General features: G+C 33.9%; 1 long non-coding RNA gene across 1 annotated transcript in view; it reads left to right on the top strand.

The window, feature by feature from the left end:
* LOC141565536 (uncharacterized) overlaps positions 1 to 12334 on the top strand; it is an 89151-nt gene that overhangs the window by 34400 nt on the left and 42417 nt on the right. Inside the window, exon 2 of the long non-coding RNA XR_012489049.1 lies at positions 7376 to 7525. This is a non-coding gene — a long non-coding RNA (uncharacterized LOC141565536). The remainder of the gene's footprint in view (positions 1 to 7375; positions 7526 to 12334) is intronic.

Genomic DNA, 12334 nt, shown 5'->3' with positions numbered 1-12334 from the left:
GGGCCCTTTAATAAATGCACCAAAGGATCATTTGCTTCATCAAAAGATGTATCACCACACTGTACTCAGAGCGGGGAAAGAAATGAAGGGAAGAATTTTGTTCTTCTAGTACATGAGTGATTCTGTTCATCCTAAACCTGTCTAGGAAACAAAGTCACATTTTATATAGCTCAGAGGTCATTTGATTTTACACTTTTAAAATAGCTTTACATAATCTTTCTAGCTAAACCCAAATCCCAGGCATACCATGAAATATCATCGCATAGGCAGTGAGATAATGAGGGTGGTAGTGTATGAAATGCTTACTATAAAATTCATTTATCCTCCCCTCTGCCAACTCTATTTGTTGAAAAACTCCTTCCAAAAAGATACTTATATAATGATGTCTAGGAGAACTTTAATTTTCCCAATGCACTAATTTGCAAATGCTATAATTCTAACATGATACCTAGTGGATTTGACTTGCCTTTCAGCTAGGATTTCTAATAGAAGAGAGCTGTAGTGATATTTCTTGCAATTTAAGATTTATTTTTTAAAACAAAATATGCTACTCTATATTTACTGGAAAACTAAATAAGACAAATAAGCAAAACAAAAATGAAGCCCAACTATTATTAAAGAAAAATTGAGATTGGCACAATTACAAAGAAATTATTTTAATTTTTTTTTATACTTTCTCCCTCTTCTTCTGATACCATTTGCATGATTTCACCAGAATTTCACAGTCTAATAATTCTTTTAAACAGTGTGGATGATGATCAAGTTTCCAACTCTTAGAAGTAGTTCCTACTCAGCCATTTCCTTAATTTCAGTTCACTTACAAAAAGGCAATGAAACATTCAAGCTAGATCCTGGTTTGGTAAAAGGAGAAATTTTGAATTATTCCTCACTTTCCCCATAGACAGTGAATTCATAAGAAATGTAAATTGAAACATCTTTTCAAAATATTTTATTTCAGACATAAAAGCAGAAGCAATGCCAACTTTATATTTCAGAAACTTGCAGGTATGATATATTTAGACATTATAACACAGGTATGTGTTATGCCCATACAACATACAATAATAAAGTTCATGAAAAATTAAAATTCACTTCTTTAAAGATAATCATATGATTTTTTTCTCTGAGACTTTATTGTAACTCACTCTCCTGACTAGCCAATTCTTAGCTTTAAATTTTGTCCCAAGGTGTTTGAGCTTAACCAGTAACTTATTTCATGATACTTCCCCACTATTATTGGAAATTCAACAGGTGATTTGTGGTGGGATTGGGAAAGAGAGGTTATAAAATAAAGCAGCCAGCAATAGTTGTATAATGTTATTTACATATTACCATTCATTTCCCCACATTTATGTAAGTCGTATCCAAATAAACACCCATTCTCCTTTTTTTTATTTGGAAAATATTTATTTCACTGAAATAAAATATATATCTTTTGGAAGTAATTTTAAAATTGTAATATTATCCCTTTTGCTTCATAAATACACTTTTTATTATGTAAATGTGGGTATTCCCCATATACTTTAAGGATAGAATTAGAATAACTGGAATATTCCTATTTTTTCCCTCATTTTTAACTTCATATACCTATCATGAAACCAGCCAGTTCATCCCAAAAGCTTCAAAAAATAACTTAATGTAGTAATTCTGTATTTAAAGTTTAAGATTTTTTTAGGGCTAAATTATTTAAACAACTTTTTTCAAAAGCCATGAAAAAAATTTCATCTATTCTTAATAATTAACTGTAAATTAAACAGCTGACAATGGGAAGACATTGGAATTTATAATCTAGTCCAGTGTGTCTAAGAAGCGTGGCAACCACATATCACTGCTGTTTTCAAGGTCAGTGCTAAGATCAGGCCATACAAACTATATGATACAATCGGAAGATATAGATGTATTTCATCACAAGTGCTCTGTGCCCTGAGCTCAAAGAACGATTGACTTAACTCTTCAAGTCATCCATTGTGACTACCTGATTAATGTTACATTCAATTTCTGTGAGACCTTAAGAATGACAATCAAAATGTTCATATATAGTTATGCTGTTTCTGGAAGCACACAATTAGAATTCATTTAAAAACCTAAAAGCCCCTTCTTTTTTCTCTTTTAAGAAAGGGAGGGAAAGGCTTTTTTCCTCCCTCCTTCTTGATTTGTCTTTCTCTGGGAAATAAATATAAATACACACATGCACATCCTGTTTCCAGGAAATGTCTGAAATTCTTTTTAGGCATGTCAAACATGAAAATCACTCTGCATCCAAATAGTTTCCAATACTGACAAATGAAACATCTTTTTTGAGCAAGAACAAAAATCTTTTTTAAAAGGCCAATAATCCCTGTGAAAAATTAAAGTACATTCTCTTTTGTCCTGGACTTTGATGCTGCAATCACATAATTGCTTCAGACTAGCACCATCTTTCCTTGTACCACTACACTGAGTTGCCTTGCTGAAGATCTAATGTTTTCTGTGTTCATGTTACTGTTGTCATTTCATTTGTCACCAAAAGCTTGTTTACTTGCTTCCTGTTATTAATTATAGGAAACAGGATCTCTTCAAACTATAGGAGAGGGTCTTTTAACTCCTGTCTAGACACTTCAAGGCAAAATATTGATGATTCCTTTAATGTTCTGGCAAAGCCGGAAACCAAGTTAAAATACATTGTGCCTCACAGCTTAAGACTCCTTATCTCACATACACACAAAACTTAAATCACAGGCGGCTTCTTCCATCCCTATTATTAGACACTGAGGTAACATTTTCTTTTAAAGTGGAGATACTTTCTTCTTCTGTCACTGATTAATTAACAACTCACAGTGTGAGCCCAAAGCTTCAATAACTCAAAGAAAGAAAGTTAGAAAGATCAACTATCATATTTAATAATAAAAAGAAAGTGTGTCATATCTCAACATGAACTATCCTTACAGGAAGGGAGAAAACACTAACCTAATTTTTGGTATGCTAAAATATCTTTTTATTGAGCCACAGTTGAGTAGTCCTAGCCTCCCGTATCTCTTTGAAATGCACACTCACAGACATTCACACAAGAACACGGGCCTGAAAATCAGAAAGAAGCCCAAAACACCTGGGAACTTCGGAAGAAAACAGAAAAAAATAGTTTTGAGGAAAAGGCAAATTAAAAGAAAAAAAAAACAAACACAGATGTTTAATTAGGCTGTCATTTTAGTCAGAAGGAAATGAGGGCTGAAATAACCAGAAGCCACTAGTGGAAAAATTAAAATAGAATTTGATGAAGCATCGCCAACCTCAAAAGCATTGAAACCGGTAACACATAAAGGGGGAAAGACTTTCTAAGGCCAGATCTAAAAATGTTTCTTGGGGCCTTTTAAACAAATGCATACTTTCCAAAAATCCTAGCCCTTCTAATTCAACCATCCTTTAAAAGTTTCCCCGACTTCCCTTTTCTCCTCTTCCTCTCCTCTCCACTTCCCCCTCCCGACCGTTAATGTCTGGCAGTTATTTTGAGTTTGACTTTCATCAGCTACACTCTCTCCACCCCGCCCTCTCCCCACAACCCCTTCCCTGAGCCCCTCTAATACTGCTGAGTGGACAGAAATTACGGATGCGAGAAAAGCTGACAAATGACGGCCAGGCCCCTCCCCCAGTGCCTCGACAGTCAAAGCTCCTGCCAAAACATGCCTGAGAGCAGCCAGCTAAGAGACAAAGGCACAAAGATTCCATTTTCTCGGGGAAAATAGATTTCATGTGCAATACACCAGTGAGGATGACTGAAAGCTGACACATGTGCCATTTTGGAGAAGCCGGAATGAATATTTCAAGGAGATTGAAATTACACTTGATTGCATCAAGCTCAGCAAATGTTGTTTAACCTAAAAAAGTCTTTCCAGTCTGAAGGAAAGAAAAAAAAAGACGTTCGGTGGCAGGATATCTTATTTTTAAAAGTCTAAAGCACATGTTCACCAAAAAGAGAGGAGGAAAAAACCCTCAAACTCCAAAGAAACCTCCATTGATTATATGGTGCTATGCCACTAAGAATTAACTCCGGATCCCCCTATAGTGCATATATAATGTGTGTATGTATGTGTGTGTGTGGGGGGGGAGATTAGGGTGGAGGATGAGGAGAAGTAAAAAATACTCCACAGAAGGATTTAGTATGATGGTATCAAATCCTTGTGAATGTATTTCCTATAAAAAGATACTCCACCCCTCACCCCCAGGGTATCATTACTGGAGATGCAGTGAAAGGTTTATTAGAGATTTAAACCTTGGCATCCAAACCTTGCCAAGCTTGCAAGTTTTAGCTGGTGAACTTAGGATTTCTGGCTTGTTCCTATTCTGCTATTGGCATCCAGAAGTGGTGCTCTCTGATGTTTTCAAATTAGTCAGATGTCAGTGGGTACAGGAGGAAAAGAATGAAACACGACAGATGAACAGGATTTCATTTGAAGAAAAGTTAAGTTGTGAGGAGAGAGAGAGAGACAGAAAGAGAAACAGAGAAGAAAGACTGAGACAGAGAGAAACACAGACAGATACAGAGAGATAGAGAAAAACAAAGACAGACAGAGTGAAACAGACACAGAGAGACAGACAGAAACACAGAGATAGTGATACACAGAGAGAGATTTTTAAGTCTTGTCAAATGGAGATGAAACTTCTAGTTGACATGTGTTTTTGATTATTTAAAACTCACCAGAGTGGGGGGAGGATGGTTGGAATCAGCAACCATAAGAGGTCAAAAAGAGAGACCAGAATATAGTTTTTATGTTAACTTTGGCATTTAATAAGTCTTCTCTGCTTTCAGCAAGATCTTTTTTGTCTTGTGCACAAATCTTAAGAACTTGCAAGTTGAGTCCTCCCCACCCTATTCATGCAAATATTAGCAGAATTTATAACGAATGGAAGAGCTACTTTTTTCAATTAGATATCTGCCACCCAATTCAGCCACAATTCTGACACTTAGTGTTCATTGATACCTTATATTATAACAAAACCTCCAGCAAAGCCCTCATTATTTTAGATGAAGGCTGCCCACATGACTTTTCCATTCAATAAAATCTATCCTTTTGCTAAACTGGCACACTTTCAGAGAAAACCTTAGAGTAAGATTAACAGGCCTTAGAAAATGTTATATCATTAACAGGTTAAAAATATAATTAACAGTGGCTGTCAGAGGTAATAGACCAAAAAATTGCACTGGGGATATTTTAATTGAAAAAAATGTTTTACTACATTTTTTAAAAATTCACTGCAAGGGTCAGTGAAGAACATATTTTGGATTCTTATTTTCCTTTTTCCCCCTCATAGTTCCTTACAACACTAATTTTCTGCAACCACTTGAAACATCATAAAAAAATTAAACATCTAATTACTTCAAAGTCCTAACAAAAGAGCACTGAGTAAAACATTGATTTTATTATGAATAATAGACAATAGATGTGACCATACTAAGGTTTTGTTCTAATACACTGAACTCAAAATGTATTACTACCCTAGCAATAGTATTTGTGTCTGAGATTAACTTTTCTTCTTTAGTTTTTTGACTTAATGAACTTTATCTGAACATGATATGTAAAGGGATTTGTGTCACTTTTAATAATGTATACATTTAAATGAGTATACATATATTAGAATAGTTCATTATAGTTTTCTCTTTAGCCTATGATACCATGTTAAACAGATAGTATTCATTAACACAGTGAAAACTTTCTGCTTTCCACTGAAACCTTAGACCCTTGAAGAACAGAGTAAAATGTGGTCCATAGTTTAAAAAAAAAAAAAAAAAAAAAAAGAATACTAATGTTCAGCACTTTTTGGTTCTTCTTGTTCTTGTTGTTCTAGTTGTTCACATACATATATTTGCATTTCTATGTCCTTTTTAAAATAAGGGAATTTGGATGAAGCAATCAGTACTTTGAGCATTTAATATTTTGAATCATTAAAATACATCTCATGCTAAGCAAATAGCTTGGGGGAAGTATCCAAAAGTTGTTGAAGAACTCAATGTTCATTCACACATTTGCACATGAGAAATGATTGAACTGAATTGATAATTCAGTGAAAAAAAGTTATGAGTCCTATTATGGGTGATAATAGGCACATCTACACATTAATCAAGCAACAAATCAAATGTGTAAAACAATTCATACCACTTATTTACACAGCATCAAATAGCAGAATCACAATATTTTATAGTTGGAAGGGACCACTGTGGCCATGTCGTCCAACTTTCCCATCAAAAAAGCAATGTTTATTGATTGATAAAATAATCATTGCTTCACCAGACCTTTTAAGTGGTTGCTCAACATTTGCTTGAAGACCTTCATTGAGAAGGGAATCCATTACTGCCTAAGGCAACCATTCCAATTTTGGATATCTATGAGGAAGATTTTCCCTATATGGAATATAAATTTCCACCCTTTGCAGCAGTTGATTGAGTGAATTAAAAAATAATACTGTTACTTTTTTCATAAATCCTCTAATGAGATGCTATAAAATTTGGACCCTGCCATGCAATTATAAAAGAAATTATACACTGCAATTATCTATACCATTCCTTGCCTTTGCCTGAATTTTCATAATATTTTATTACTAAAATGAATGTTTGTAATGAGAGAGGTAAGGTCAACTTGAAATAGAGTTTATGAGTTATTTGAGAGTAAAGCTAAGGAGGATCCTACTTTAGGTAAGAACATTTAGAGATATATGAATAATTGTTAAAACTTTTAAAAAGTTAGATTTTTAAGACATACTAAACAAACAAAAAGTTCTCCTTACTATAATTATAAATAAAAGTCTAAGTCTTGTAATCTTTGCATACATCTATTTTAGTATTACTAAATTCAAATTCAGGATATTCCTAAAGCTAGCAAAATATCACATATAAATACATGCACACATGAATACATATGTCTATGCACATATGCTGAACTTTGAAGAGAGGTGGATACAAATTGCCTCTCAGAAACTTCTTAGTCATGTGAGGACTCTGTCATCATCCCTAATGCGAACGTACAATTAGTAGGAGTTGTTGAGAGGAAAATACTTGGGAATTTTGAAGTACAATGTAAATATGAGTTTTAAGTGTTTTATAAATTCATTATAAGAAGGAAAGGAAAAAAAAAACAAACTAAAATTGATTGAGAATATATGACCAAAATCATTTAGTTTATCCTTTAAAGATCTCTCAAGAAGATACTCTACCTACACTGGTGAAGAGGATTTTTATGGGGTCCATAAGAAGCCCTTGAAAATGGGAAATCTATAAAAAGGTAGAGCTCTTCAGTGACATCAATGTAACAACAGTATTCATTTTAGTTTATTTCCTTAGCTAGCCTAAGCTTTGGTCTAATCTCCATCTCTTATCTTCCCCCTCCTTTATTTTTGCTTTTTCTAGAAATACGAGAGATTTGCCAACTGGAAGACAAAGGTAGCTGAAGTTACTCTGACTCCTGCCTGTTACACAGAAGCTTTGGAAGTGTTGTGAGGTCTCTAAGATTCGATGTAGAGATGATTCTGCTGTGCTGAAAATCAGAGAATGATTCAGGTGAACCATTTCCTTAAACTACCTATCTCAAGTTGTTTTATTCTGTCTCTTTTTCAAAGAAAAGCTGTATCACAATTCACATATGAATAATCTGTCTCTTCCCTTTCCCTTGTTAACAGATATCTTTCATAATTAATGTTGTTTACTGACTTTCATCAAATCCATGCCGCATCCATTGGGTGATCAAGAAGTCAGGTTCCTAAATATCCATTAGAAGAGATAGCCGTTGTAAAAAGCTCCACCTGTCTCATCAGGACAGTTATTATAAGTATCTTGGTGCCACCAAATGCAGCCCTGGATGTGAATGACAGCTTTCATCTTTACTTTACATTTTTCCCAATTTCAAAAGAAAACCTAGAAGCCTTTTGGAGGGCCTAACAAAATAATAAAGATGCTAAAATAAATCCGTGAGACTTTGAAAAACCCCTTATGTAAAATGTGTGAAATATCTTAGCATATTTCAAGCCAGACCCCCAGGTAAATGATGGCTTCTAATAAGGCACATGACAATCTCAATTATGAGAATCATTATTCCATGCTCTGCTTGCCATTTTATATTCCCAGCAGGATATTTTTCTTCTCATCAAGAGTTTCCAAGGCTGTCTACTCTTCTGTGTATGTAAAACATATTTAAGAGCCACCCCCCAAAAAAAAAAACCCCACACTAATTAAAAAAAAAAAAAGCCTTGTCAAGTGGTCAGACAGACTGGAACTAGAGGATTATAGGTAAGAGGGATAAAATGAAGGATTGAAAGATATAATTTCTCTTTCTGTGGTGGCAGCAGAAGCAGCTGTTATAGACAGGCAATTTAAAGATATGGCTGCTTAAGCACCCTGTCTGGGAAACAGGACACAACAAAACCTCATGGCAAATAATGTCCCCCATTTTTAAGATATAATCACTGCTGGTTGACTCTGTTGCTATCACCCTCCCTTTTCCCCTCCCCCAAGTCAGTTGTTTTTCTTTGTCATCATAAGCTCACCCCTTTATTTCTGCTTTTTGCTCATCCATTTCTTACTTTGGTGTTTTTCAACCTTTACTTGCTTTGTTCTGCTGAGTTAATAGTAATTCCCAGGTCACTGACTACTGTTCCATGCTGGTAACTGCTAACCCAACAGCATGCCAAAAGGAGGACCATAGTTTGAAAGCAGGATGGGCACACCCAGCCTCTGACTTATTCATTCTACAACATAGATTTGTTTTAGAATCTGAGCAAGAAGTTTCTTGGGTGGGATGATTCAGACAATGCTCATGTACAAAGAGGTCATTCTGTCTGAAAGACTTGAAAAGGTGAATTGGATTATTGCAGAAATCAATATGTAAGAAACAGAGAGGCTTGATTGAAAAATAGAATTCATTTGAATCATGAGAGTGATATTATTTGAAGATGAATTTTAATTCAGATTCTATACTTTGGTGGCATACAAGGAAAATTTCACCTTCTTCATATTGATGTGGTACTTTACAATTTTAAATGTGCTTTTTTCACAATAGGTTTGTGAAGTAGTAGTATAAATATTATCCCCACTTGATAGATGAGAAAACTGAGTCTCAGAGTAGTAAAGTGACTTTCCTAGGGCAATAAAGAAATCACATAAAAAGAATGGTAAGCTTCATCCATGGTAAAATTTTAAATGATTTGGACGACTTTTTCCAGTGAGGTCCTAGGGAATGTTGTAAGATGGAGTAAAGATGACCCAGATGTCAGAATTCCTGAAACAAGGAGCTTTGCTAGCCAAGGGTGATAATGTTATATCTCATAAATCATTGTAAAAAAATCACCATTATCATAAAGTTATAACCCTTAGTACAGACTTTTAAAATAAGAAAGTTTGATAAACCTTTTTGGCTTGAAAAATAGTGATAAAAACTTCAAAAATAAACCCAGGGACTGAGAATAGACATCTATGCCTTATTCACCAGTTGCTTGATTTTTAAAACATATGTTTGCTTCCCAAAATATTGTAGGCACACCTAAGTGTAAAAATTACAGTTTAAGCAACAAGCCAGCGGAAGTCCAGTAGATTTCATTTTAGTTTGCATTTTTGAAGATACCACTTAAGTTAAGAACCATCATTAACTGAATTACATATTCAGTTGCCATGTTTTAAAAAGTCACCTTAAAAAAGTGCATCCCACAATAAATACAGTGTGTGCAGACTTTGCATTATATTAGCTAAATAACTTTTTTTCAAAAAACTTTCATCATCTTTATCTGGAGCTTTAATATATTAATTCTGTATCATAACTTGAAGACAGTCAAAACTCTGAATATCAGATTTGTATGACTGTCCTCACCCATGAAGATATCCATGATTAAATATCACAGAGATAATTAGATGAAATGTCAATTTGCCTCATAGGATGTTCAGGGACTGGAAGTCCAGCTGTGTATCATCTGCCTATATGAGATCTAGTAGTCACAGCTGAATGATGTGTGGCTCAGTAAAACTCTAAAACAAAACTTCAAGAATGAGGGATTTATGACTGTATTCACATAGTAAAATAAATATAAATACAAGCACCTGACCATTATTTCCTTTTGTTATCTTTTTCACATTTTTTATCCTTTTTAAAATAGTATCCAGAAAAATAGCATCTCTAACCATGGTGACCTATAACTCTTAGCAACCCATTTTCTGAGAAATATAGGAACTTGTGTAGTCTGAGCTTAGCTCCAAACATATTGTGGAGCTCAAATACATATTTTGCCTCTAGGATCTTTTCATCCACTTTCAAATTATAGAGAAAAATTAGAAAGGAGTGAAAAATTAAATTGTGTCTCTTTGGTATGGAATGGATAATATAACTTTTTTTTTATTAGCTGCAGTCTCATTTCAAAAGAGTAAATTGAAGCCCTTGTTTTCCAGCTAAGAAGATGTTGGTTGATTAGGACAGGTCAGCCCCTTGCAGAAGCTGATATATCACATATCCTAAAAAGCAATATGAAGGGGAGAATGATTTAATTATACTAGGTACTGAGGAAACATAGTGTCTGACCAAGGGAAAAAAAGAATTCTGCTTGTTGCTATTGTTTTGGGCAAAAAGAAGGAAAAGTTGAATAGAAAAGAAGGGAAGAGAATTTAATTCAGACTTCCAAGTTTTGCCTTTTTGAATGAGGGAATTAGCCATCTTCTAAGAGATTTTTTTCAGGGCAGCTGGTACTGGTAGAGTACCTGGCCTGGAGTCAGGAAGACTCATCTTCCTGAGTTCTAAACTGATCTCATACAATTACTAGTTGTGTAAGCTTGGAAAAGTAATTCAATCCTATTTACCTCAGTTTCCTTATCTATGAAATGAGCTAGAGAAGGAAATGGCAAACTCCTCCAGAATCTTTGCTAAAAAAAAAAAAAAAATCCCAAATAGGGTTACAAAGACTTGGGCACAATGCTGCTTATGACAGTGTATTAATTGACACATATCTAGCTACCAGGTGATGTCTAAGAGATATTCAATGCCCATTCAAGGAGAAAATTGTGGAGAAGGAAAAAGGGAGGTTTGATTTTTTCCCTCTAATTATATTCTTTTAAAAAAAAAAAAAAACTTGTAAGCCCCAAATTAGAGAAAATGGCACAAGAACACCTACTAAAAGCAAAAGTAATATATTTGAATCATACACAAATCTAAGTTTTGTTCTTCCTTCTTTAGAACATATTATATTCTATGACAGAATCCTAGCACAGAGAAAGCCTCAGAGGACATATAGTCTAATTGGTACCTTGAAAAGCAATCTCCCTGCAACATTCCTGAAACAAGTGGCTATTCACCCCTTAAATATCCCTAGTTCCAATGTAATCCCAATAAACTTTAGATAGAAAACACCCTCTGTATCCAGAAAGAGAACTATGGAGATTGAATGTAAATTAAAACATACTGTGTTCACTTCCTTTTTCCATTCCTTTATTCTCTCCTATGATTTTTTCCTTTTTGTTCTGATTATTCTATCTCAACATGATTCATAAAGAAATGTATATTTAAAAAGTTAATATACATATATAACTAAAAATAAATAAATAAAAAGAAATGTTAAAAAATAAAATATATAAAAAAGAAAGATGGACAGTGATGCTTGCTTCTATTACATTCAATTAGAAATCTTTTGGCATCTACAAATGTTAATGCCTTGTATATCATGACATATATTTGTTACTCCTAAGACACTCAAATGAGAAAACTTAATTTTCCCATCTCATCTTTCAGATTCCATCTCAAAATGAAATAAGCTTTATTCACCATGCAAATAACAAAAAAAAAAAAAAAAAAAAAAAAAAAGACTAGTGCTGGGGAACCCATTTGTGATTGATAAATATGAAATAAATTTATAAATTTTTTGGGAAAAGTTCTGTGCCTGAATAACTCATATGATCAATAAATCATAAAATATGTAATTGATTATAGGAAAGTTCAAGGCAGAAAGTCATTTCCTGTTTCTATGAATGAAGAAAAGTGTTAACCAGTATCCCAAAGAGTGTCTCTTTAAAGTAGTAATATTTTAAAGAAGAACCAAAAAATGGAAGCATTCAGAGGCATTGACAGAATAGATAATAGAAGAAAAATTTGCTTTCTGCTTCTTCCAGAAAACAGGATCAGGAATTGAATGGTATTCAAAGGTTTGAGGAATTCCAGATTGTTAGGTTCTATTAGCAACAGGAGAGTACATTGATTTAGAAATTTTCAACAAGGTGATGGCATTTATATGCTAGATTCACAGGATTTTCTTGGAACTATGGACTATTTTGTTTTGATAGGATATGTGAAAAGGCTTGAAATTTCATTGGCACAAGGGAAGGAATCAAGTGGAAGAAATT

This window comes from Sminthopsis crassicaudata, chromosome 4, assembly GCF_048593235.1.
Source record: "Sminthopsis crassicaudata isolate SCR6 chromosome 4, ASM4859323v1, whole genome shotgun sequence".
NCBI classification, from domain to species: Eukaryota; Metazoa; Chordata; class Mammalia; order Dasyuromorphia; family Dasyuridae; genus Sminthopsis; species Sminthopsis crassicaudata.
Note: the sequence above shows the minus strand (reverse complement) of the source record. Positions and strands in the feature narration are given on the sequence as shown.